The sequence below is a fragment of the Protopterus annectens genome, chromosome 8.part0, assembly GCF_019279795.1.
Source record: "Protopterus annectens isolate FY-2018-M chromosome 8.part0, PAN1.0, whole genome shotgun sequence".
Taxonomy (NCBI): domain Eukaryota; kingdom Metazoa; phylum Chordata; order Ceratodontiformes; family Protopteridae; genus Protopterus; species Protopterus annectens.
The window spans coordinates 774,796,725-774,822,415 of NC_056741.1; the positions used below are offsets into that span (position 1 = coordinate 774,796,725).

Below are 25,691 nucleotides of genomic sequence, written 5' to 3' on the forward strand. Positions count from 1 at the left end.
AGATAGCTGGGTTTTGGTGGCCATTAGTTTGAAGTTGTTTGTCAAATAGACCTGTTTTTTTGGAGTGAGGAATGCCATCTGGGAAGTTGTGTTCAAACTTGCACCCAGGAATACAATCTTTTGGCTGGGTAACAGTTGTGATTTCTTTTCATTGATGGTGTACCCCAGAGAAGTTAGGAGTCGCTTTACAAATGCCAGGTGCTGAAGTAGCAATTCCTGACTGTCTGCCTGAATCAGGCAATCATCCAAATATGGGTAGATTTGAATATGTCTCTGCCTGCAAAATGCAATGGCTGGCCCCAGGCACTTTTTGAATACTCTGGGTGCAGTAGTTAAACCAAAATGGAAGTGCAGAGACTCCCTTATAGGGATGTGCAGATAAGCTTCTTTTAAGTCTAGGGTGACAAACCAGGCATCCTTGGCCAACATAGTTAGGAGCTATTGCAGTGTAAGCATTTTGAATTTTGGGACCACCAGAAAGGTGTTGAGAATAGAAAGATCCAGGATAGGGCATCAAGAGCCCTCTTTTCTGGGCACCAGGAACAGTCTGGAGTAAAAACCCTGTCCCCTTTGTTCTACTGGAACAGGTTGAATAACTCTGATATTGAGCAGGGAAAGTACTTGTTTTGGAGCCTCTGCCCACTGGTTTGGAGGAAGGTCTGGCACTTGGGGTTGGCAGAGAGTGGAAGTAGAATCTGTATTCCTGGGATACAGTGTTTAGAACCTATCAGTCCTGAGTAATGGACATACAGTTTTTTGCATGAAGGGCAAGTTTTCCTCCTAGAGGTGCAAGTACTTGGGCATGGCTGGGAAGGATGATTGAAAAGTCATTGTGAACTTTTTCCATAGGGGGTGGCTTACCACTCCCTACCTTTGAGGTGGGAGCACTCCATTGTTTAGATCTCTGCATACCCTGAGAATGTAGTTTTGGTGGTCTGTTTCCCCTGGGTTTGGACTGAGAAGGCCAGGGAGGGGCTGGGAAGGACCACTTTTTAGAAGGCCAATGCCTACTGAATCTAGGTGGCTGCACCTGTAAGAAATATTTAACAGTTTGCATAGATTTAGCTTTTTCCTCCATTTTTTTAAGAACTTCTTCTGCTTTTGTGCCAAACAAACAATCTTGATTTAAAGGAGCATCTAGTAATTTTGCTTTGACATGATCTGGCAAGATTTGTTCCTTCAGCCAAGCATGCCTTCTCAGTACAGACCCAGTGGCAGCAGCCCTACAAGCTGCTTCTAAGGCATCAAACACACACTGCAAAGTATGTTTACTAATTTGGTTTGCAGAATGCATTAACTCTTGTAAATCATTATTTTCTGTACAATCTGGAAGTAACAACATTTTTTGTTTAATTAGTTCCATAATATATTGCTGGTACTTCAACATGCGGAACTGGAAATTCAAAGCCCTGATGGCAAGAGTTGCAGAGGTATATACCTTCTTACCCCATCTGTCTAAATCTCTGGAATCTCTGTCCGAAGGGGGTAGGGTTTTTGGCTGTATTAGCCTTAATGCCTTTAGGTCCCTGGGAAATGGTCTCTGAATCCACAGTAGGATTCTTAAAGAGAAATTTGTGAGAGTCAGGTACTCTGTAGTACCTGTCAAGTTTTCTAGGAGCTGGTGGTAAGGTGTCAGGAGTAAGACTAGATTCCTTGAAGACATCATCCACAATATCCAGAACAGGGGGTATAGCTAGAGGCCTGTGTTGGGTAAGTCTAAAAATTCTCTGAGTCTTTTTTTGGACTAAGGATTGTCTTGGCATTCCCATTGGAAATGCTCTGTTAAGGTATGCAAGTTTTCACCAAAAGAAAAATCTTCTGGAGGGGAGGCAGAGGGAATGGAATCCTCTGCATCAGAATCCTCATAGGTAGATAAGGGTATGTCCTGGTAATCAGAGGGATCTGAGCCATCGAGCTCAGGGTCTGTAGAATCAGAAGGAAATTCCATTCTTTGTCATTTAGCAGGGGAAGGCTGGCTTCCTCTAATTAGAGTAATAAGGTTTTCAGCCATTTTAAGCATTTGTTTCTGTGGCATGGGATCTTGAGCATGTGCTTTGGTCATCGGTTTTCTAGGTGGAGTGTGAACTCTGGGCCTGAGAAACTCAGTAGTTTTAGTCAAAAACGAAGTTGTCGGTTTAATACAAACATCGGAAGGTCAGAATACACCCTCAGAAGCTGGTGCCTGCACAGCGGCTCTGGACCTATCCAAGGTAGAGACATCTGCAGGTTCCAAAGTCAAAGAAGTATCTGGCAGCATAATGGACTCCAAATGGGTCTCAGCAGAGGCCTGCACATCTGTACGAGTGGGTATCAGGGGCTGCGAAGGTGCCTCACTGTGTACCGGAGGACTGGCGACTAGCTTAATGGAAGCATTGTTGGCAGTTTTGGACCTATGCGGTCTGTCCCTGTCTTTATCCTTAGTTTTTTTGGAAGATTGGTAGTCGGATGGCTTATCAAAGCCATTTCGGAATACGGAAAATGAGAGCGAAAGAATTTAGTGACAAAGATAGCTAGACGATGAATAGTTCGGGTGTTAAGCAAGGCACAAAACCAGCAGCGAGGGATGTGGTGGTCTGTGCCTAAACAGGTGATGCAGTAAGAATGAAAATCTCTGTGAGGTATTTGCTTTCCACAGGCAAGACAATTGTTACATTTTTCTGACATTGGTTAGAGCAAGAAAAAAGGATCCCCAACGAGGTACTTAACTTTAGAAGACTTCAGGCTTGAAATTTGGAAAAAAATTAAAATTTCAGGTTGCGGCTGACTGGCACTTGTAAACTGTTTCTGCTTCAGGCTCCTACGTGGCAGGAAAAGCTGATGTAATGGCATCGGCTGCATGTTTTATACCCCTGATGACCTGACGGCATGGAAGAGGTGACAGCATCCGATGCAGAAATCCCAAGACTCTGGTATTCAGGCCGACTGAGGGCTACCTGCAGGCAGATAACCCAAGTGTGATGACTGCAACAGTGAAAACACGAAGAATATCTTCAGTTTCTATTTGTTTAACTTCTACCTTACTAGTCTGTATATATACACAGGTTCATAGGTTCATATAAGGTTAATGCCTAGCAACCCTAGAGCCCTTACAAGCCTTGCCATATCCTGAGTTGCCTCAATTGTCTTTGGTTAGATGGATGTAATTCGCAGAGCACGTCTATGATAAACACCTACTAACCCTGTCCAAAAGGGACATGGGTTCCACCCTTGGGGTAAATTTGTGGTCTCCCATGCATTTGTCTAGGTTGCACTTGAATACTGTCAGTGAGGAGCTCTGCTTCATGTAAATTAGAAGCTTATTCCATAGTAGCAACAATCTCTGGGAGATATATCTGTCTCTTCAGTATATTCTGTTAATGTCACAGGCTAGGTTAAAATCTGTGCAGGGAGTGCCTTGTGCCATTTGACTTGTGGATGTGCAGCATATCCATCAGGGCAGGGTCAGAGACTGCCCTGTAGTCCTGGCACAAATCACCTGTCAGCAGCCTATATGATACAGAGTACAGCTTTTATGATACAGAGTACAATGACAGGACTTTCAGTCTATCCATGTAAGTCATGGTTTGGAGTCCCTGTCTTTTCTTGGTGAGAAACCTCTGTTTTCTCTCCAGCTTCTGCAAGTGTCTGCTGAGTTACATGCAGAAGGGAGCATTGTGCTCAATTAATGGTCTGATGAGGGTCAAATACAGTGGAATTATAACATCCTTTGATCAGGATGTGATGTTCTTACTTGTGAGATGTGCTATGTAGAAAGCTTTCCTTACCACTGTGGTAACTTGGTGGTTGAAGTAAAGACTGCCATCTACCTGTGTTCCCAGACTCACACCACTGGGTTTGAACTTGGGGAGGGGGGTGTTGTAGGTATTGTAATTAACAGCGAATTACACTTTGCTAAAGGGGTTAATAATGCACTTTTTTCATTTGGTTTTAGATCATGGTCTTGGCAACAGACATTTCATAGGTTCATAGGTGTGTACTAGGCTAATGGCCCTGGAGCCTTTATAAGCCTAGCCAAAAAAAAATTGCGCAGGCACCGTGCAACCCAATGTAAGTTTACAGTGCCCTATCCAGTAGGGCAACTGGAATGATCCCTGTAGTGAACTTTCTGTTACCCATCCACTTGTCAAGATCTCTCTTGAAGAGGGCCAGTGAGGTGCTCTGCTTGACATGAATGGGAAGCTTATTCCAGAGTATGGGCAGTCTTTAGGAGATGAACCTGTCCCCCCAGCATGTTCTCTTAATTGTGGTAATGAGGTTGTTGCATGGGAGGATTGGGATTTCTTTAGGTGTGGCATTTCAAGTAGGGATGGGTCAGACATGGCTTTGTAAGTCAAGCAGGGATCACCTCTAAGTAGATGATAAGAGATTGAGAACAGCTGACGTTTCTTGAGTCTGTCCATGTAGGACATGTGTTTAAGGCCTAGGATCTTTTTTTGTGAGGTACTTTTGTGGGTTCTCCAGCTGTTGTAGGTGTCTGGTCAGGAACATGCCAAATGGTGCATTATATTCGATGATTGGTCTAATAAGGGATGAGCAGCGAGGGATGATGACCTATTTCTTCCTGGATGTGAAAGCTTTGGTTATAAGATGTGCCATGTAAAAGGACTTTCTGACCATTGTGGGAATGTGGTGGTCGAAGGTGAGGTGGCTGTCGACCTGGCTGCCCAGATCTCTTATGGCCCCTTCAGTGTTCAGTGGGCTCCCATCAATGTGGTAATTCATGGAAACTGAGTTTTTTTCCATAGGGGATGATAACGCGTTTTTTGGCGATAAGCTTCAGGCCATGGTTCCAACACCAGTCATTGGTCTAAGAGAGGCCCTTTTGTAGGATGTCTGCATCACTTGGAGTTGATAATGACTCTTAGCTTGCAGTCATCAGTGCTTGGTCAGCCAAAGTCCTTCTGTGTTGGCCTGGAATTTTGAGAAGTAGATGCCAAACAGGAGAGGGCCCAGGACTGAGCCCTGTGGGACTCCTCTCATGACTGGTCAACAGTCTGACTTGGAATACGGAATTTCAATCTGTGGGTCCTATCTGTAAGCCAATATTTTACCCACCTAGTGATGTAAGGATTGATGTCTAGTTTGGTGAGCTTATCAATGATACCTGAGTGGGGAATGGTATCAAAGGCTTTGGCCAGGTTGAGCTAGGCTGTATGCAATGGCTTACCCTCATCCACAGCCTTGGTGACTGCCTCAAAGAAGTCAACCAGGTTCAGCAGGCAGGATCTCTCCTTGACAAAGCCAAACTGTGTGGGGTCAAGAGTTTGAAGATTGCCTATATCTTTGTCAAGCAGGTCCATGATGATGCGCTCCATAGCTTTGCATACCAGACTCATCAGACTAATGGTGTGATAGTTCCCATGGTCTGTAGTTGCTCTCCCTTTATAGAGTGGGATAACTGTAGCAGTGCACCATTCATTAGGGACATAGCTTGAGATAAGACTGTGATTGAACAGGGCACACAGATGTGGTAGCAAAGAAAATAGCACCAGCTACCAGATAAAGAACTGGCTCACACAAAACAATCAGATATAAAGAAAAACAGGCTGAGCCAGTCACCACGGCTGATATAAATCCACTTTAATTGTAGAGACAAAAAGTAAGCGCTTTCACGAACCTCTCGACCGCTTCATGAGACTCAAATAAAATCCTTTCTACACCTACTTTTATACACTCAATAATCAATTAAAACATTAATTAAGAACAATTATTCAATTATGCATGCTAAAACTTCATATTAAAGACTTCATTTAAAAAATAGTAAAAAGTATAGCAAAAAATACATTTGTCTAATAATAACTCATTAATGCCTAAGTGTCCTAGCTTTTAAAAAGGGTTTCAGGGACTCTGCCTCATTAATCCCTATGTTATGGCTAGGCTTGTATAGGCCTTAGGGCTGATAGCCTAATACCAACCTATGAACCTATGAACCTATGGAGAGGTATGTGCATTCAATCTGAGTATCCATCCTTGCTCTGCAAGCTCAGTCCTGTTTTTTATATCCCCATCCCTCATTCCTTCCTGCAGAATCTCTAGAACAATAAATGTAAAGGAGTTACACTGCACTTTGAATTACAAGCTAGGCAGTATGCTTACTGCAGAACAAAAAATATAGTGTATTTTGCTTTCTGCATAATATGCAATGCTTACTATATAGGAAAGACTAATCGTATGCTAAAGGAACTCATACAGGAGCACTACAGAGATATTTCCAATAAAAAGGAAATACATGCCCTTTTTAAGCATGTAGAAATTAAGGGCAGACAGCACTCTTTTAAATGTTTAAATGTATTGTTATGTACTTTCAAATCAATTCTACCTTCAATAAATAAATCACTAGTATACATTTTAATTCTATTATAGGCAATATTTAACTGATTCAGTGAAATCAATTCATAATTACTTTCATCACTTAACATCAATGCCATTCGTCTTACATAATCACTTTTTTCCATGAATACCAAACCACCTCCCTTGTCAGGTTTCATAACCCTTACCCCACTGAATTTCAAGTAGTTTATTAAATCATATTCCAAGGTAGACATATTTTTATACCTATTATGTCCCATTCCATCATGAGTGAATATATTTCTAATGTCTAATTCACATATTTTTTCGAATGTGGAAATAATAGGAGCTAAGGGTGGATTATAAGTGCTTGGAACCACAAATTAACCTTCCTTGTAAAAAGCTTTAAGTCAATTAATGCATTTGCGATGTCTCCTCGGCAAGATGGAACAAATGACAAGCCCTTTGATAACAAATCAGCTAGCTGGCAGTCAATTTCAAAGTCTGAATAATTGTATATGCTAAAGTCACGCTCAGCATTTGTTATTATTTTAACATGTTCCTCAACTTCCAATTCGGTCTCAACTATAGTAGGTGGAATACCTAGTGTTTCGGCTATTTCTGATGCTGTCGTCGGTTTTGATAGTTGTATCTCCTGTTGTAACCCCTTTGGTGAAAATCCCGTTGATTACTGTTCTGGTTACTTGAATTTGCAGGATGCTGGTAATTTGAAGTGTTAGAATTACCATTATTCTGTTGCTTCCATTTAGGGCCGTTCCTTCGGTTCTGGATACGTTCACTTCGTCTTAACACTCCAGGTCCATTTGAGGGTTGTTGAACAACTGTAGCATATGTTACATCACCTGCTACATCATCACTGTTTTCGTGATCTTCAGAAAACCCGTTACTAGGATTTGAGTTGTTTATATCTACGCCACCTCGGTTGTTCCACTGTTGAGACAATGGTGGGGGTGGATAAGCCGAACCATTACTATATTCTATATTATCACGTTCTAATTTATTTATTTTTAGTTGCTTTACATTTCAAAATGTGACTGTCACTGCTAGAAAAAATAAATGAATACTGATATTTATATCTTCCAAAGTCTTGGTATTTTTAATTTGTGTATCAATGTTTATTTCCCTTACAAGAGATTCAACCATAAGCTGATAGTGCTTTATTAACATTTGCAACAGTTAAAGTCCTTGCTTATCGAACAATTTTATTAAGTCCAAATGAAAGGGGGAATTTCTCACTAACCCAGTTGGGTAATTCCAGATTCTAAGTCCTTTAGTTACTTCTTGTCTCCTTAAATACTCTTGAAAATATGAAATTTGTAGTTGAAGTTTTTTCAACTTCAAAGATTTATAGTTAAGGATATCTAAATTGTTGGCTATCATATCCGTTGAAGAAGAGCTGCCTAAAATTACTTCTACTGAATATATTTTCTGTTTGCAGGGAAGTTGGTGCATTTAACCATTCACTTAAATAGGTGCATCAGTAACTGATTCATGTCCATTTTCCATAACTTCTGTCATAGCTCGTGTATTCATTTCCTGAGAGGTCCGATTTTCAGAAGTCTGAGATGAAGGCACCCTGCATTCATCTCTATTGTTGGTTATCACATTATCCATTTCTCTTGGGCAAACCAGTGCTGACAGATGATCCACTTTTTTTGTTAATAAACTGACTGAGTCAATTTAACAAGTTCAGACTCGATTCATAGTAGTATCATTTTCATTACTATTAATATTGTTGTTAGGTGTACCAATAATGCCTACTGTAGTCATGCTTCACACCACCAAACAAACTTGGAAATACAATTTTTGGAAAACAAATCACTGAAAAATCTACAGAGATTTAGTAACATAAAAGTTTTATGTAACAATGAATTAAGCTTTATAGCATATAAAATATTTATGTCTTTAAGTAATTTGTAGGGCAAACCACATGACTAGTATTGGAATTGGATTAGGTGATTGATCACATAATGAATTTTAAAGTATAACAGCTGAATGTTTTGTGTTACATGTGTTTTTCTGAAGAAGTTTGGTATTGTACCAAACAAAAGCACTCATAATATTAATAAATGTGGGTCGTGTGCTGTGCTGGATTTAGGCTGCTTCTCTATGGATTTTTCAGTGGTTTGTTTTCCAAAAATTGAATTTCCAAGTTTGTTCCAGCAATGGTTAAAGAGAACATCAAGTGGGTCCACTAGATCCTGTTTTAGATTTCTTAATAAGCAACCTGAGATGTTATCTGGTCCCAATGTGGCCATGTTTCTGGCTTTGGAGAGTGCAGATACGACCTGATCTCTATAAATACTAGATAGAAGACTGGTGTCATGTATTCTTTGGGGAGTGGCTGGTGGGGACAGTGGGTAAAGTTTGTGCCAAATCTTTCAGCAAGCAGGTGTGGCAATTTTCTCCAGTATAGTATGAGCGATACCGTGTACTACCAGTTTGGCACATAGCTGGGCATTCCCTTTTAGATTTCAGATGTAGTTAAAGAATGCCTTATCATTATCCTTAGCTAGAGATGTTATTTTACCTTCCTTATTATGTTTAAAGGACTTTACAAGATTTCTGATCGGCTTGTTCAAGCTGTGGTGGGAATTCCTCCTCTGCTGAGTCAATTCACCCTTGTTCTTAGACATCAGTTTCTTCCTTGTGTATATAATCTGTTTATACTTGAGGTCCACCAGGGTGATGTAATTTTTTGGGAAGACCTGGTTTTAATCTGGTCAGAGACAGCCGAGTCTATACAGTTGCTTAAGTATTTATACAGGGCATTTGTGTACACCTCTGCCTAGGAGTCATTGTTGTCTGTGATTGGGGGGTATAAAACTTTTTAGACCATTGTTTAGTAGGCTGTAGTTTGCTTTGCAAAAGTGTTTTAGTTGTTTTGCTGCTGTATTGGTCACAGGTTCAGTAGTTACTTTGAATAAGACTGATTTATGGTCCGACCTTACCAAAAACAGTATCACAAAGGGAGGAATGCAGTGAATTCCCATGTTGGTGAGTACTATGTCTATAACGGGGCCCCTTTTGGGGGTGCAGACTATCTGTTACAGAGCATTTGTATTGACAAAGTCCGGGAACCTCTGGGCGAGTATGTTTGTGCTCAGGTATGTCACCCAGTCGATGGAAGGATAGTTGAATTCTCCCATGACTAAGATGTTGGGCTGTATGGCGAATGACTCCAATAAGTCCAGGTAGGTGGTGTGCTTAGCTAGCAATGATGTGTTAGGGTATTTTGCCTACAGTTAATTGGACATGGAGAAGTTTGAGAGAGTCATACTGTTTGACCAGTCTTGAGGTGTACTTGAATTTAATGAAGATGGATACACCACCACCTTTAGTTCTTTCATGCTCATTTTGATGTCTGAATGTGTGGAAGAAGTCATTGTAGCCCTCCACGACCATGATACCTTGAACCATGTCTCAGTGACTACACAGATGTCAGCATCTTCCAAGGTGAGGAGTACTTCCAGAGAGTGCAGTTTCATGTTTAGACTCCTAGCTTTAAGCATCAGAACCTTGACTTTGTCTTGAGTGGATATTATGTCGGAAATGTTGTTTTGACATTGCCTAAAAAAGGCAGTATGGGGTAGGCAAGCACATTTGCCAGTGTCCAAAAGCCTAGAGGAGACAGGTGCAGACCATCTCTGGCAAAGCAATGTGGCCTGTCGACCATGTCTTTCCAGGCTGACAGATACTGGATCCCCCTGGACTAACACCAGAAGCTAAGCCAATTGTTGAAGTCAATCATTGTTGTTTATATCGTGGCATCATCCTTGGTGAAGATAGAGTGCTGCTTAGGGCTGGAGTAATACCTGCCTGGAACACATAATTTGAGTCATGTCTCTCTTCATATAGTCCAGAGAGGTAATTCTCAATCCTTCACTCCAACATGGACTATGACAGAGTCATAATGGTACTTGCTGAGTGACTTGAGTGCATGTGTGATTTGATGGATCCTGGCAGCTGACCATAACCTTCTCCTTGTCCAGCCTGGTAAGGGAGACATCTGTGTGTCTCACTATGGAGTATCCCATGACCAAGACATTAGGTTTTGAGGTGTTTTGCCTTAGAGGCTTATTTACTTAGACACTAGTGTATGTGTTATTATGTGTAGTGGTTGCATAGCAATGTGAGCAAGTGGTTTACTCCACGTATGTGGGTTTATGTGTTGTGACCTCATTTTGTGTGAGAGATGAAGTGTGTGTGCAGAAAGCCTGCTTCATGTCTGGTTTGTTGTTATGTGAGAGAATTGATTCCAGTTTCATGGCATAATTACATCTCTCACATAGGCTATTTGTTTTAGGAGTAAGTAGTTGTCAGTATACATAAGGCAATTGCTACATTGCCTCATGCCCATGTCAATCAGACTGGCTGGTAAAATGATGGGAAACTGCCCATCCATTATAGCAGGTTTTTATTGTATGTACTATTAGAGAAGTGATTGGGCTAGTTTGACCAGTTGTTGTGCTAGGACTAACAAAGGTGCTTGCTCTATTGAAAGCTATGGATAATAATTGTGGCAAAGCTGCTCAGTGCACCCATAGTGAAGTAGGGAATCTTGGGAGGGTTCCACTGACAGATGTCTAGGGAAGAATTGAGTTTCAGGGTGTTTGTGTTTATACAGGCATCTGTAAAACCCTGTTGGATGGTGCTCTGCAACTTGCAAATATGAGGCTTAAATACAGGCGAAATTAAGACACTTTTAAGCTAATCTACCATTAGGGAAGCACACAATGAATCTTCCTCCAGAAATCCCCAGCTCAGACAAGGCTGGATCCATACTCTTCTGCCACAAGGGTGCAGAGGAGCCCTTCTTAATGTAAGATGGCTTGTTTAGTGCTCAAGTGTATCAATAACAGGCTAGATTCAGCAGTTTTGAATGTAGTCTATGCTATCTACGTATCAGAACAGTAGAACAGTGCAAATCAAGTGCAGAGAAATGCAAGAAAAAAAATACTTGGAGCTTTTATGTGTATTTCCCAGCTTAGATAGACCAGGTAAACATCTGCTGCCAAAAAAAAAAAAAATGAACAATCCCAGTCCCCTCAATGCAAAAGCACAGTAACAGAATGTCCAGAGAAAAATGCTACCACAAACAAACTTAAACACTACCAAATGCCATCACAAACAAACTTAAAGATATAGATACAGCGGTGTACTTTAAACAGTTTATAAAAGTATGGTTATTCAATAAAAGTAATTCACTTTGAATAAATGAGAAAAGAGCCACTCAACTGTACAGAATTTATAAAGGCACTGAAAAACAAGATAAAGCCCTCCAACAAATAAAACTAAATTCAAAAATCTGAGGTGTTTCCTCAGCCTCAACAGATCAGGCTACCTCCCAGTGCACTAGATAAAAATCCACTGACTTCTTTTGTGTAAAACCATTTGTGTGCTAGATTGTAAAAATACACTATTTTATCCAATAGCTAGCTAGATCAAGTAGAACAGACAATGGGAGACAAAATGCACTTTTCAGTATAAGCACAAGGAAAGGCAAATAAATAATTCAGGATATCAACAGCAGTATAGAAAGGGGAGGAGCTTATTAAGCTTAATTTACAGTAGGGGTGAGCAGCTTAAAGTCACCAGGTTTAAAAAGCAAATCAAACAAGAGGGTGGATGGTAAATACAGCAGTGAATCATTAGCAGTGCTTTAGTTTATGCAGATTTCAAATCTTTTCAGACAAAGGCAGATACCCAAAATTTTACTGAGTATTTAAGTATCACTCAAGAGATAATTTAACCAATAAAAAAAAAACATGTGAAACAAGCAGCCTAGATAATGTGTGTCCAACTATCACATAGAACAAAAACAACAGGCCAAGCAGATTTATTAAAATAGAAAATCCAATGGAGCAGGTATCAGAAAGCGGCTTTACAAGGTCACAGACAAAAATTTAGGTTTTCTCACCTAGCAGGGAATCACCAGCAGTGCTTTAGTTTATGTAGGTTTCAAATATTTGCATATAGCTGTAAATCAAACTAAGCCTCTCCAGACAGACACAGGTCTATTCAAAAGTATGAACTATGTCATTTAAAATGGTGCAGCAGTAGCATTGTCGCCTCACAGCAAGAGGTTCTCCCGTTTGATTCTCGGCTGGAGCGCCTTCTGTGTGGAGTCTGCATGTCCCCCCCATGGTCGAGTGGCATTCGAAAGACATGCGTGAATGGGCATGCCTTCGTTGAAGGTTGGGCGTCGAGCTGGCACCTCGGCATCGTAAAAAAAAATCTACTGCCAATCATTAGCAGACTGGAGTTCCAGTGTGGCGACCCCTAAAAGCCGAAAGAAGAACAATGTCATTTAAAACTGCTGTATATTAGATTTTTAAGTATTAATGTTTGAAAACAGTATATAACTTACAACGCATTAAAATAAGATAAATAAGAGTTTTAATCTGCACAGTGCATATAAAGTTATTGTACTCTAACTGGTGTGTCTTCTAGTAACATACAGAGCCCCAAATAAACAACTGAAATTGCCCCAAAATGGAGTTAAAATACAATATAATAACCAGGACATAAGTTTCAGCGCCTACCTACTTTTCTTATATTAATTTCAAGCCAAATCACTGCAGTACTGCTTGTTGTAGTTAACTTAGGTGTATCTTAATAATGGGTCATTTCAAAACATCTAAAACCCATAACATCTAATTTTATAACATGGAGACCAGAACATCTAAAACCCAAAACATCTAAAACCCATAACATCGAATTTCATAACATCTAACACTACAAATCACATGAAAATAACATCCCCTCCACATATAACGACACCAAACTACCAAACACACTTTGTACTACGTTTCTGCAGAGGGTCTTGATACAGTGGGGTTAGGAAATTAACTTTTTTCCACTGAAGCGCGATCTAGGATTTGGTATATTTAATTTACAGGGGGTGTGAGGGGTGCAGGGGGGGGCTTTTCCCCCTGCAGAAATGTAGTAAAAAGTGTGTTTGGTAGTTTGGTCTCATTATATGTGGAGGGGATGTTATTTTCTTTTGATTTGTACTGTTAGATGTTATGAAATTCAATGTCATGGGTTTTAGATGTTCTGGTCTCAATGTTATGAAATTAGATGTTATCGGTTTTAGATGTTTTGAAGTAGACCCCTTAATAATCTAGCAGATTTTGTTGCCTTTTTTAAAGTTATCAGGGCTTGTCTTATCTTCTGCCTCACTACAGTTTTACAGTTTCTTTTCTTGGTACTCCACCATGGGCCAATAGGGAGATGACTCTAGCATCATCTGCTCTTCAAATACCTTAACTCACCTCCAGGAAATCTCTTAACAAGCTGTCATCTCCATTGAAACCTGGCTAACAAAAGCCCAACTCTTACTCAGCCCCCCAAAATTAAACTCCTCCTCTTTATCCCAAAAACTCACACCAAAAAGAAAGCATCTCTCGAAATCTTTTTGGCAAATGGCATTGAAATTGAATTAGTTCACCATACCTTACTATTAGGAGTCATAATAGATGGTAATCTGAAATTTGCTCAACACATCCAAAGAAAATTCAAGAAAACTCATCAAAAAGTAGGCATGCTGGAGAGTTCCAAGTTGGCTGCATATTGAATAACAGCTTAATTCTAGCTCTCCCAGTGAGAAAACAGAAATTCAGTAGGGAAGGCCAGAGGATTTCTCTGTTTCTGGTTAAATTTCAGTAACTGCCTAGTAAGTGCACTGCCTTGATGCAAAAAAAAAAAAAAAAAGAAATACAGAAGATCTGAAGTAAAATCAGCTACAGAAGGTGAGGAAAAACATTGACTGGGAAAAATACTGCAGCTGTTCATAAAAAAACAGTGCAAGCTCCAGACGTGACTTCCAGTAACTTAGAGAAAAGCATAAGCAACTGCACACAGACCTGGTTAAAATAAACAAAATATTGATGGAGTATATCAACTCAAACAACAAAAGGCTGGAAGAAATGGGAGAAGTTTTTAAACAGATATTCAGATGAGGTGATAAAACTGCAAAAATGAGAGTTGAAATGAAGAAAATGCTAGCTGAATACGAGACTGTTGAAGAAGAGTTGTTTCAAAAAAATAATAGCATTAGAGGAGAGACCACACAGGGAAAACCTGAGATTTTCAGCTGTACCAGAGAAGCTGGAAGGAACAGACTATATTAATTTTATGAAAGCACAAATAAGCAACTGGAATGGTATTCCATAGCAGGAGTTGTTAATTGAGCCATTGTGTGTATGCTCCAAGCCTGGTTATGAGAAAGCAACCTAGACCTTTAATAGTAAAGATGCAATACTACCAGCAGGAGTTGATTCTGACAAAACTATGGCAGAAGGACAAAGTAATAAAAGTGAGAGACAGCAGAGTGTTTGTGGAGAATAATTAGTCATTGTACACCAGGCAGAAGAGGAATAAATGTATTGCACTATTCAGGGAATGTTGAGAAGAAGGCACGAGATTCAAACTGCTGTACCCAGCTGTCTTCAAAATATTCTTCCCTGGAGGGACAAAATAATTTTTTGATGAAGTACATGCTAAGGAGGAAATACAAATGTTTGTCTAACAAAAAGTGAGCTGTGAAACAGAAAGAGATTCTGCTTCTTGTTCTTTTGGTAATAAAGACCACAGAGAGAGTATGCCAGTGAAACCCTTTCCAGTGTTTCAATGGAAAATGCTGGAGAGAAGGAAGGGAGGATGATAGCTGACTAGAAGAATTGAGAGTACATTGGAAATAAAGCAGAGACTGGATCTGGGAACAGGAATAAAACCAGTAACTTGGAAATTGACAAATGTAGAATGACAAAGCAATAATTATATTTGGGAAGTATGACAGGACAGGAACATCTGGAACTACTGGAGTTTTTTTAGACTTTGTTGGACCTGTGGGGGACTCTAAAGTATCTGCCCTACTTCATGCTATTAATTCAGAAAATACTTAGGGGAGGAGAAGAGAGGGGAGAAAGTTAACTGTAAGTAAGACATTTTTTTCTTAATAGAACTATTTTTGTAGTGTATGATTTTTTTGCATGCTATAATGTAACGTTTTCTCAGTTGTTTTTAAGTGTAACAGAGATACTATTGTAAACAGGTGCTCCTGTTTTTTTTTTATTTTTCCCTTCTTCTCTCTTTCTCCTTGGTCAGTTTTAAGAAAGGTAGGCACTGTAATGTAAAAAAAAAGTCTGATTAACAGAGCATGACGAAAGAAAAATTAATGTGCTTGTTCTCATTCTTGCATGGGGGAATGAATGGATTAAGTCCTTCAACCTGATCTAGTAACAGGTTTTAAGAGAAATCAAGTAAATGAAAAAGAATACTAAATATTGTGACATCCCTCTCTGGGCCAGTGATCAAGGAGCCTCAATCCTCACCACTGAAGGGAAAGGTCACAGAGAGAAAAGTAGACTCACACAATATTTTCAGATGCAGCTGCCTGCAACAAGTGCAGTTTCCCTTAAGAGCACACAGGGAATGCACACTCCAGTCCTGGGGTTGGGCTTTCTGTCCAGGCCCAAAATAAGACTCCTCACTGACACAGCTATAGAGTTAAGTCCTTAGCTGGGTGTTTCAAGCCAAGTCCTTCACCACCCTCTCTATGAAATCAGTGCTTTCATTGTCCCTGTTCAAAGTAACTGACATGCACACTCTCTTTGGGATTTGATTTCACACACACACACACACACACACACACACACACACACACACACACACACACACACACACACACACACACACCTGGAAAAAGCTCACATAGTTTAACTGCTTTGCCACTTCCACTCTGGCTATAAGGTAGATACTGCCACCAGAACACTCACAAAGCCAGCTACTCCAAGTCTGTTACTAGGGTACCCAATTACTCTACTAAAATTAATACTTATACAGATGGTAGCATTTCTAAACCAAACAAGACTTTCAGGAACATGGGGCCATAGTGTCACTAAATAAATGCAGATACTCTCAAAGTTTAAATATTTATTAAAAGATGAGCCACAGTGAAAGGTATAGATATATTTAATAATATATAATAAAACAGAAAACATGAAAATACTGAATATCTATTTACAATAAACACTAGAGTTTCAATCACTGGAAATATAAAAAACACAGATGAAAATACTCAGACAGATACAGAAAAAAAACAATATTTTACTAATCTCATTATATTTTCCTAACTGACTAATTATTGTTCCCTACTTACTGGCTAGAGTAAGGCAAGATGACATGGATGATTGCCTTTGTTGTCATTTCCAATAACACAGTGCTGAGTGTCACATCTCTCACTAGTATCTAAATATAATTTTCAGTGCTGGCTACAGGATGACATCACATCTGGCCATCTGTTTCTGTGGTTCCCACACTAACCCCTTGACTAGAAATGGAGCCAGGATCTAGTACACATGTCAAAATACATACCCAGAACCCTGCTAAGACTTATTCCAGCATCTGGAGATTGTAAAACAATTCCACTACTTTCATCCTTCTGCAGAAACTAACCAGCCATTCTCTGACAGCTTAGGGTAGAAATCATTTCACCACTAAGGAGAACCCCAGCTCAGGCATTGTATCTCTGGCTGCATTCAGACCTGTGAGATAAAATCTTTATGGCCTAAACCAAGTAATTTAATTTCAGGCTATTTTTCTTCAGGTAAACTAGGCTGAGCTTAACCCCTTTCAATGCGCCATCCTTTGTTAACATATATATATACATGTCATCAGTTACAATAGAGTTTAACATACATGTATATTTCTTTTCTGTCCAGCAGGACCCACTGTTGATACAGTTTAACAAAAGCTACTTCACAAATACATTGTTAATACAAGCATTTGCACAAATTATTTTGCTATTCAAATGATATATAATTCTGTACAAAACTCTCACTAACGCTGCTGTCATATGTTACACATGCACTGCCGTATTCTGTCTGGCACAGCTGGTACTATTGCACATCTTCACCAACATTATAAGGCTTTTTCTAACAAACAAATGTACGCTTAGTAGCAATTCTGTATCTGGTCCTCATGTCTGCATGGAGACAATATAATAAAGGAAAATTGGCTAGGACATAATATTCTCTGAAAACATTCAGATGTTTTCCCACCTGGGAGAGCTATAAAGATAAGACAAAACCAGACAGCAATTAGTAGAAGCACAGGCTGTACCATGTGTATTACCATGTATAATCTTTTTTTTAGGTTAACTCACGTCTGTGAGTATGGCTGTCAGTTCAGGAGATTTGTTCCTATTAGGAGGGTAAAACTTCAATATTTGAAGATGTACATAGTTTTGTGTGTTAGTGCTATGTTATTAGGTTTTAGAGGGTATTGTGTTTTTTTTTTTTTTTTGAGGTCTTTCAATAAAGTAAAAAGTTTATAAGATGTGACATAGGCTCAAATGGATAACAAAAAAGGTGTTATACATAAAAGGTAGCAATAATAACTTTTTAATACAAAGATGCTTTCTGTAAGTTCTTGAAATGTCAATGGTTTCAAAGATAAATACAAAAAAGAAAGAATAGTGAACTATATTAAAATGTAGAGTGCAAATAGTTATGCTGCAGGAGACACACTTGGAAAGAACTGAACATGTGAATTTGATAAACAGGTTTTCTGGATGGTTATTCAGTGGAACAGCTGAGACAAAGGAAACATTAATTGCAAGAGGAGCTCGAAATTGTAACAAAAGAGGATAAAAAGATAATAATGGTAGATCTGTAGTACTAAGGGGCTACTGGCAAGGGAAGAAGATTACATTGTTGTGTATTTATTATATTCCACCCAAAACTGCTGTAATGGAGCTTAAGAAAATTCTGGGAGATATGATCAGCTTTCATCAAGGAATATTACTTATAGCTGGGGACTAGAATTTGATTTGCAGCAGTGAAGATGTGTCTGGGGGCCCAGAAGGGAAAGTATAACAAAGGAGGGTAGACTTTTGAAGAAATTTAAGAAAATATTTGGCATGGAAGATGCAAATTCAGTGCTAAGAGTTCAGAGTAAATTTATATATTATTCCCCAAGATACAAAAATGGTCTAGGCTAGACAAAATTTACATTTCACTGGGTTATGTGCATTTAATTGAAGGTCTTGGTATGCACCCAAGAAGTATTTTAGATCATGCACCAATAATAAGTAAAAACACAGGTTAATGAAATAAAAATGAGACATTTGCACTTTCCCTCCTATCTGTTGAAAAAAGAAGAATTTAAGGAATGGGTATTGGAAATTATTTGGGAGCCATTAGAGAAGAAAGAAATGTCTTCTGAAAACATAGTTAGGGAGTGGGATAAAATTAAAGTGGACTTTAAAAATGGGGTGGAAATAAAAGAAAGGAAGATATGGTTAAGAAATAACAGGGACTGACAGTCTTAAAGTATTGTAGAATAGGGGATGTCACATAGAATAAGAAGAGGCACAACTGCAGAATGCTAAATAGAAAATAAGGAATTACCTTGATAATATGCATGAGTTTAGAAACACTGCTGTTAAGCAGCTGGTTTTTGATAATAACTCTAGAGTACAAAAACTTTTAGCACAATGACTCAGGCAACAGACTGTAGAAAAAGCTATTGCCAAGCTTAGGCTGCCTATAACAAGGAAGGTAACAAGGGATCCTGTAGAGGTATTAAAAATATTTTGAAATTCTATGAAAGTCTATATAAAGCAGAGAAATATGGAGATCAAGAAAATGTACAAATGGAAATGTTTATGGAAGAATTAAATATGCCAATGCTAGAGGTAGATGAGGCTCAATTACTGTCAGGATAGAAGGAAATAAGATAAACAATGGCGATGTATAACCAATCTACAGAAAAGTCCCCAGGAATAGCTAGTATTCCTGTGGACGTTTGGAAGCTAGGAGGGAAATTACTGATAAAGATCTGGAAGGTTTTGTTTAACAGTATTTTAAGTGAAAGAGAAGTTCCAACATCCTGGAAGAAAGCAGTGGTAGTTGTAATAGCTAAAGAGTGTAAAGATCCATCAGATCCAGCTTCATATAGACCAATGTCAATAGTAAACCATGATTGTAAAGTGTTTATATCTATAATGGCCAAAAGAATGGCAAAAGTGATGCCAAAATTGATAGATATGGATCAATGTGGTTTAGTGGAGGGGAGACAAACATTTGACAACATTAATAGAACATTAATGATCCAGAGGAAAGTAGAATGCAAGAAAATACCACTGTTGTTAGTCGTTCGTGATGCAGATAAAGGATTTGACAGAGTAAGCTGAGACTTTATGAGCAGGACAATGGAAGTATATGCATTCCCTGATAAAATTATAAGTTTGATTAGGAGGATATATGAGGGATCGGAGGCAATAATTAGAGTGGGTGGGGTCCTCTCTGATAATTTCTTCTTTGAGCAGAGGAACCACACAAAGGTGTCCTCTTTCCCCTTTGTTATTTGAATTATATATATAGAACCATTGGCAAAGAAAATAAGGAACTCAGACATTAAAGGATATAATTGGTGTGGTAGTCTTGAAAAGCTGTCTCTGGTTGTAGGTGATATTATTTTACACTTGACAAAACCAGAAAAGGACATTACAGTGCTGTGGAACATTTTGAGAGATTTTCAAATCTTTTCAGGATACAAAATTAATAAAATTAAAACAAAGGCAATCACTGTAAATTATGTACCTACACACAAATTGGTTCAACAATATCCATATTTATGGGGACATGATAAAATCTAACACTTAGGAGTATGTATTAAAAATGACTCTGGTGTGGCAGCTAAGGATATATGGGAAAAGACTACACAAAAGATAATACAAAAGTGAACAATTGGAAGCTATGTTATATGGATAGCAAGATACAAGCTGTTAAAATATTTTTAGTCCCTTTAGTTTTAAACACGGGTCAGGCATATTTTTATCAACCGAAGGAGAAGTTGTGGATAGCAATTAATAAAGAGCTGAAGAATTTTATCTGGGAGGGAAAGACAGCAAGAGTCAAGTGGGATAAGCTGATTATTCCAACTGAACAAGGCAGTTTGGAATTACTCGATTTGAAGGGGTATTTCAGAGCTAGGCAGTCAAGCCTCCTATACATAGCACAAGCAGAAGCCTATAATTTAAAGTGGAAAGGAGTGATGATGAAATAGTTAGGGAGCTCAAGAAAAAAGGAGAGACTGGGATTTTGGATGCAGATCCTTAAGGAGAATAACAATAACCATAGAGAAAATTATTTTCTTAAAGTAGCCAAAAGTATTCTAAGAACTAAACGGGTCTATATCACATAATTGAATCTCACATCAGCGAATGGTTCTTTGTTGTTTTATGGTTTTGTTTATGGTTGCTAGGATGGATTGCCCTCAAGTTTGCCCTAGGAAACATTTTTTGAAAAGTTCATCCACTAATTAGTGGCTTTGATGATTAGTTGTTCGACAAAGAGCCGTTCACTGATATGAGATTTGACGATGTTTTATAGGTCCAAACTAAGGCACATGGGAATGGAGAAAGGAGATTCTGTTGATAGGGATGACTGCAATTAGGGATACAGACATTAGGCAAGAGGGAGCTGAAATTTATTGGAGAAAACTGGCAAAAAAAACAAGGTATTCGGAGCAAATAATCAGAGAGGAATGTAATAGAATGGGAAGTGGCCAATAATTTATTTGGACTGCAGGCTAGAGATTGCTTTCCCTATCATGGACTGAGATTAGAGTATAGGCAAAGAAAAAGAAATAGGGGGATCCTAAGCAAAATACCAGCACTGGTAGAGTTTTTAGTAGAATCTAGAACAGAAGTTGCTGTTAAAAAAAAGAATAATATAATTAGTAGAGCATACAAAATATTGCATGATAACTATAAGAATCAATCAAAGGAGGTTAGAAAGGATTGGGAAGAGAGACTGAATAAGCAATTCACAAAGAAACAATGGTGGATATATACATGTCTCACAAATATGCAACAAAGTCTAGAAGATGTAGGATTTTTGCTTGGAAGGGTTTACAGATGTATTTTTATACCTCAAGTAGACTCCAAAGAATTGTTCTCAGGTAGACAGAAAATGTTAGTGATGTTATGGGGAAGAAAGAGGTATTTGGGAACATATTTTCTTGGAGTGTAATGAGTTGGCAGACTTTAAAGATCCCCCTGCAGACTGATGTGTCAGAGATACTGGGTGAGCAAATTGGTGTAACTAAGGAAATTATTTTTTGAGCTATGATATAGAATCAGAATTGCCTAGACATAGTAAGGCCTTGCTAAGTCTAATTATGGTGGCTGCCAAAAAAGCAATTACTAGAAAATGGAAATTAAAGTCTAAACCAACTAACTGTACTAGAAGTAGTGAATATAGTAACAGAGATAAAACAACTGGAAATTAACTGGAAATTGGGTCTTTAAAAAAGGGTAGGAACAAATTACATAGCAAAAACTAGTGGGAACAATACATAATGGGGAGGAGTGAGATTTAAAAGAAGGCAGGGCATGCATGAGCAATGCAGTGTTTAACTGGCAATGATTGGATAGATTATATGTGATGTATAATGTTTGCAACCAGCATTATGTCAGTATGGTTTGTGATGTAAAATGCTTGCAGCTGGGATTATGTCAATATGGTTTATTTTAATTTATATAAATGTATGACTGTCTATGTCATAAGTGATAATTAAGTGATAATTTAATAAAGATGTTCCTTGTTTAAAAAATAGGCATTCTATAGAGAAACATTTTCTGAGCACAACCACAAAAATTACTCTAGCTAATCCCTAACTTCTGTCCTCCCTAATCTGTGGGACCCTAATTCTAACCAAATTAAAATCATCAATAAAAAATAACTTGAAAGCTGCTACAACAAAATTTCCAAGTTTTCTCATAATTCAGCCTCCTTTCCCCATCACTGTAAAGCTCTGCATACCCTTATCTGGCTGGAACAATCTCTCCACCTCTCCTACATTCAACTTATAACAATACATAAAATCATACACAAACCATTAGCCTGTCCATCTCTTACCCCTTTAATCAACATATGTTTCCCTAAAAGAACTCTCACATCAGAAGAAAAACAACTTCACACCATAAATAAGCCAAATAAATCCCCTGGACAAAAAATGGAACTCCAAACCTCTAACCACCAGAACCAGAACTATTTCTAACCTATCCACCTTTAAATGCTCCCTAAAAGAATACTTTACAAAATCATGGAAATGGGCCTGTGCCAGTCTTTGCTGAACTTACTCACTATGCTTCATTCACCCCCCTCCCCCACTAAAAACTAAGTCATACCTCACAACCCCCTCCAACCTCCTAATCCACTCCTTTCTTTTATTTTTCCCACTACCATACCATATCCACTTCATCTCTCTGCAGACCTTTTCTCTACCTCTTTCTCTTTCCTCCCTACTCAGCTAATCTACCTGAAGACACTCTACCCTATCCTTTTCTTGTAATGTCATTTTCTTTCCATCCTTACTTCCTTATATAACCCTAATATGAACACCCTTTCTCATTCTAAGACATCAGTCAATTTCCACTTGCTGTCTCTAATCATGTAATCTGTAATATCTCTTTTAAATATCTTATTAGAATTGTCTCAGGTCTTATTTATCACATACTAATCTATATAACAAATGATATGACTAATTAATTTTTTTCACATATTTTTTCCAACTATGAAGCATATGTTCTATGTTTTTCTCATTACAACATTTTTTTCACTTCTATGTTTTGTAGTGTTACATGATACTTTGTGAGTTAAAATATCTGTAACTGATTTTTGATAGATTGTTATTCTGGAGATTTTCTCCCCAGGTCTCCCCTGAAAATGGGCACTTTTTTGCTCAGTCCAACTTTTACAGTAAACAAATGTCAAATAAATAAATAAATAAATAAATAAATAAATAAATACATCTTCTGTTCTAAATTCCCCTTTTGTGGTAATTTTTTTGTCTTGTAAAATATTTCATATTTCGGTACCTTTGATTATATTTCTTTTCAAATATTGTTGGAGCTGCTTTTTTTGCATTAATTAGTTCGGCTTTCTCCTTTGCATAAACATTGCTAATATCAGATCTATTTTTCTTTCCTATGTTCATGTTTCTTTTTATACCTTTCAAAAATCTTTGGATCATACCTCCCAACTATACTGAATTACTCATTTTTTACCGAGTTTTGGGGTCCAAATAATGGGGTGCCACGATTCCCGAGTTGTCCGATGATGTCAGCTCTGCCAGCCTGTTGGAATTGAGCTCAAGGGCTCACGTGCACGCATTTCAGGCTGGGTACTACTGTTTGAATGAATGAATCTGCGAGCGGGAAAGAAACAGCAGATAGCTATCCATTTTTATCTTCTCTGCGAGTGATTGGACTGCTTTCTAGTGAACGGAGTTACTTTTAGAGCAATTGGTCTGCTGCAAGTGTGGGTACGGGACTCAACTGCTGTTTTTAAGGGTGTGTGTGTGTGTGAAAATGCCCCCAGGTGAATACACGGAGTGGCTAGAGGTACTCAGGCTCCAAACCCTGTACCTTGGGTACAGGTAAAAAGAGCCTGAAGTCCCTAGTCACCACCACTTGTGAATTTATGCCTCATATTTTTGTTCTGTTCCTCATTACATCTGTGGTTTTCAGGATTTTTGTGGCAAATCACTGAAGGATTGAATTCACTAAATAATGACAGGTGTTTAAATTTCAGACTTCATATTCTTCATAAAATAAATGGTAACACAAAACCTTTTAATCTAGCAATTTTCTAAGTTTATAAGATCAGTATTTGAAATTTGTCCCTATTTTGGGGCTGTATTCCCCCATTATTGGCATTGTCCAGGTTTTTTGTGCAAAGACTTTGAGAGCTATGGTGAGAAGTGAGAAATGAGTTCACTAAATGATAGCCATCTAAGTTTCAGTCTTCCTATCTTTTCAAGAAACTGCTGATTTGGCATAGTGGTATGTTGCTCTGACTGTAGTACACAGTGTCCTGGGTGCAAGACTTGGCAGTGGAATGCATGGTGGTAACACAGAATTTTATTCTAGCAGCTTTCCAAAATTATACAAACAAAATGTTTAAAATGCGTCCCTGGTTTTTGGCCTTTTGTCCCCCCCCCAAAAAAAAAACTAAAATTGAAAATAAGTGTGAGAAGCTGTGCAAGATGCCTATGGTTTACACTACTGTCATTTTATATATATATATATATATATATATATATATATATATATATATATATATATATAGTGTGTGTGTGTAAGTAGACTTTTATGATGGAAATATTCTGAATTGGGCAGTTTTGTCATTATTGCTTCATGCATTTTGTTTCATTGCCTACTGGAAAAATGTACAAACAATAAATTTAAAATGCGCTGTAACTTAAGTGTAACAAGTGTGCTGCATTATACAAGGAATATAATTTAAAGTCAGGAAGATGTATCAAAGAACGCATGTATGTTTCTTGTTTTGTATGCAAGGGGCCTATGATTTGAAAACAGCCCAAAAGTAATCTTTATTCACCACTGGCCAGATGCATTTCTTTGATGTGGTGTGGGTTTCAATGCTGTTTCAATGAATGTGAGTTTCAAGGGCAGAGAAGTTTTAATGCCAAGTCTATTTTCATTGTGAGACAGTATTGCTTTGTTTAACAAATATATATTAGTGTTTGTGCATTGTGCTATAAAATGTAAAAATAAAATCCAAATAATCATTGTAGAAGTAAAGTAGTATGCATGCACACATTAGTGTTTATGGTAAATGAGGCAAAATAGCCAGGTAGTGGGACACTGGAATGGCTGCAGGGGGTCTCTGGTGCCATAGTGTGGTTGTCTGTTCTTCAGTTTACGTTTGAAAGTTGGTATCCCACAATTCCACTGGAGTGGGTGGGGTTACATAATTATGTATGCAAATTTTACATTAATCAGCATACAGATTTCTACCTATTTTTTATGGGCCTTGTGCAGATTTTTGATGTTTCCAGGTCGCGAGGTATGCTTTGGATTTTTTTCTTTATATTCTCACACTTCCTCTGTTGCTGTTTTTCCAGGCAGCCCAAAGTTTCTTCATCTATGTAATGTTTTGCTTCTGTCTGTTGGGACTTGTGTCTGTTGTATTAATGAACTCAATTTTGCATTTAAAGCTTTTAACAATTTTTCTTGTGTAAGTATTTTTCTTTCCTTTAATCTTTCTGATTATCTTCTATCTGGAAATTCTGGGTTACTTATAGTAACAGTACATCATTTCTTCCTTATCCTCAGTAGTCCGCTCTATCATCTTTATGGCTTTTTTTTTGGCCTGTCAGTTTTTGTGGACTACTACTTCCTTCTACAACAGGGGGTGGACTAATACTTCCTTCTACAACAGGTGGGCCATCCTCCTCCTGAGCCTGGCTTAACCCCATTGTAGGAGTTTTTCCATGTTTTGAGGATTCAACACTGCTTTTTTCCAGTTTTGGCACCAGTTCCTATTTCAGGATTGGGTACT

The 25,691-nt window shown here is 38.3% G+C and overlaps 1 protein-coding gene across 1 annotated transcript in view; it reads left to right on the forward strand.

Annotated features, from left to right (window-relative positions):
• LOC122808344 (ADAMTS-like protein 2) overlaps positions 1–25,691 on the forward strand; it is a 1,521,014-nt gene that overhangs the window by 1,254,010 nt on the left and 241,313 nt on the right. The window lies entirely within an intron of this gene.